This window comes from Notothenia coriiceps, unplaced genomic scaffold (assembly GCF_000735185.1).
Source record: "Notothenia coriiceps isolate Sejong01 unplaced genomic scaffold, NC01 NC01_scaffold00033885, whole genome shotgun sequence".
Classification (NCBI taxonomy): Eukaryota; Metazoa; Chordata; class Actinopteri; order Perciformes; family Nototheniidae; genus Notothenia; species Notothenia coriiceps.
The window spans coordinates 220817-224218 of NW_011366586.1; positions in this window are offsets into that span (position 1 = coordinate 220817).

Below are 3402 nucleotides of genomic sequence, written 5' to 3' on the forward strand. Positions count from 1 at the left end.
GTAGCGCCACTTCTGTGACGTCATAGAAGTGTTCAAATCTGGATCAGCCAGTATCAGATCCGTTGCAGCCCCTTTTTAAGAGATTTGGGTATGGAGGAAAATAGAGAGGGTTGTGTTTTCTGACACTTGGTGAGTTCCCTGGAACACCGGGGACACATATTCATGTATAAAAGATGTACAAAAGTGCATTTTGCATGATAGGTCACCTTTAAAGTACAAAGGGAATTAATTGATTCATAACCCACCTTGTTAAATTAGCATACATCATGATTTTTAGGCTAGTGTTGAGGTATTTTCAAGACGAAAAGCTAGTCAAAGAGAGGTCATGAGTCAAGTTTTATTTCATGTTGTCACATTGATTCTAACGTTTCAAATGTCTAACCCCACTATGATTAAAGTGGAAGTCATGTAACTCTAAGTGACACTAATTGCATCTGTGTGATTAAGAAGTTAAAATAGGGAAGTATACAGGTATATATCCTGACATACAGTATGAGAGTTATATATAACTCCTCATACACCATGATCACCCACCCCATGGCTTCTTAATAATGGCACTAAACAAATGAACATCTTTCAGTTTCTTTTGTATAACGGGTCAAGCCAAAAAACTAACTTCGTTAAAATCATTTTCTCAAAAACCAAGTAAAGTAGCAGTAAAAAAATAACCTGCGTCAGTGTTAATGGCACTTGGCCTCTATAACAATGTCATTTACAACCCAGTTACACCCCATAGACCCCTCAAGGAAAGGACAGGAACATGGCATTCACTGCAAAGTATAGAGCATCCATCTTGTGTGTATTATTTAAGTCGAAATACTCAAAACAAGTATGTCACATTTGTACTTTAGACAGTACTTTTTTCACGTGTCCCTTCTCCTCTTTCGTATTAAAAACATACTGAGAGCTGTATGCTATTTCTTAGTATTTTGTTGTTTGTTTAAAGGACAAAAAAAATCTAGAGGCATGTTTGAGTGAGCCCGTGTTTGCCTGCATGTGTGCGCCCACTCCGGTATGCGTACAGTATATACTGCCACATGTGTGTGCCGCTGGTGTCTGTGTGCTTTCAGCTGAAAGTTAAACATGTTGGCCTGAGGTTGAGGAAAGGTGTGTCTCCCCACCTTCTCCCACCAAACTCTATTCAGAGGTGTAAATACTCGCTGTGTGCTCCTGCACTCAGTGACGCACACTTACCCTCCATATCCTCAAAGGGGAAAGTATTAGAAGCCGATTTGCTCTAATTTTGTGCTTATTTGCCGCCTTGCTGTTTGTTCAGCAGCTGCACACAGATGAAATAGAAACATCAGGTTTGCTCACCATCACTCATGTCAATCAGTTGTTGCATGGTAACATATCTGAAAGAGCAGCACAGAAAGTCAGACATTTTTATACCACAGCACGTCTAAACATATCTTTTATTGCTTTTTTTTACAGGGTAAGTTTGCTCGGTGACACATACTCTTTTTTGATCAACATTTAAGCACATTCACAGCTATATGGCCTCCTCAACCACAGGTTTCTAATGTTGGCAGCAGAGAAGTTTCACTGAAGAGATGCTGAGTGTTTCCCTCTGTGTAGGCCAGTCCAAATGGCGCTGTTTAAGTCACAATAATGCCTTTAATGCATCCTTGTTTCCTAATAAGTACATTCACACACAATGAAAATGCATCGTCATCAACGTTTTGAGGGAAACTTATTTTGTCAGATCAGCTTCTAATCAAAGTCCATGGAAGTTCACATGTGGAGGAAGTCGATTCAAGAAGCAGAAAAACATGATTTTTAACCAGAAGACCAAAAGTGTCAAATCTGATCTTTTCTAAAACTATCTCCACGATCCCTTCGAAAGAAATGTCATAATTCAGTATGAGACAGTTAGTGCCATTGATCAACATTTAAAATGCCAAAAAGCAAACTCCTTGGCGCTTTGTTACACGGAAAATCCGTCGAATAACCACAGAGTAACTACTCACTTATTAAAGCGATCTTTTGAGTATTTTATTGTCAACGTGACGAGAGCCAATGCTGCTGTTGAGTCACCTACAGCTCTTCTGTTGCCCATGAGAAAAAACATTAAATGTCAGACAAAGAAACTGTTTCTAGTCTACGAGACCATTGCCAGGTTTTCCACTGTATGGCTTACACTATGAAACAAATTCTCCAAAATATGGAGGGTTATTCCCCCTCACACATAATGAGTCATGTGTTAAGAACATAGACGTTACATTATGACTTAAAATGTGACGGTTAAAAGATTTTGTCATGGAAATGGCTTCAAACAACTTTGCTACTTTACTTTCCTTTTCCACTTAGATTAGTTCCTGTTGAGTAATGTAAACGGACTAGTGTTCGTTCACTGTTGGTTTAACTTGGGAACCCGCTTTTCCACAGATTAGAGCCTGATAGGCGCTGCGTCATGACATCCATATGGAAGTCCCTGCATTTCCCAGCATTTTTTTTGGTTTTTCAGTTGAATTATACTTAAAGTTCAGGGTAATCAACTGTTAAAAACATACTATTCAAAAAGTTTTTCTCCAATAAATGGATGTTTTCAAAGTCAATGAATAATCGCAATTACAATTATTGACCCAAATAATCGAGATTCTGATTTTTGCCATAATCGAGCAGCCCTACTTTATACTGTACTATACGATAATACTTTAATGGTCGGATCAAGTCTGAAATTTGACAGCAGCTCCATTTGCAACATCAACATGGACAAATATCAAGACACAATGCACGAAAAAACACACATTTAACATAACATCACAATCACTGAGAGAAACATGCTCAAAGACCCTTTAGCGTGCTTTTGATCTGGGATTTAGCTCTGATCCTCTTCTCCAAACTCTGCACCAAGTGTTTTTGCTCTTGTAAAATCAAGCATCAGCTTCCGCAGTTATCCTCTTACATATTTGGTTCTTGGTGCTGGCCGGGGAGAGAGAGTTGGTGCCTGAGTTGAACACATTTTTAAGAACCGGGAGCTGGTGCCTCTGCTATTGAAGCATAAAAAAACTGGTTTAAATGGTTTCTCTGGCTCCATACCAGACGCTGACACGGCCTCAGTGGAAAAGCACTTATTGTCAAGAAATGTTATAACATGTAAATGCTTGTTTTAGGTGGATATCTTTCACCAGTTTCTGATTTCATCAGGCGATTGAATGGCCACTTTATTTCACTACTATAATATTTCAGAAACGGTCAAACTTCAACCACTAGTAGGCCAGAGGATGCACGTCCAACGTTATGAAGAGTCAAATACCTCATTCACACCAACGCAACTCCGGTTCAAGCTCCGTGCTAGAGCTTTTCATGTTCAGAACCGGTTCTTCGATTTAGCTCCGGCTCTTTTCACAACGCCCAGAGTCCGACTGGTGCTGCGTCATTGCGTCATCGTTTGCGTCA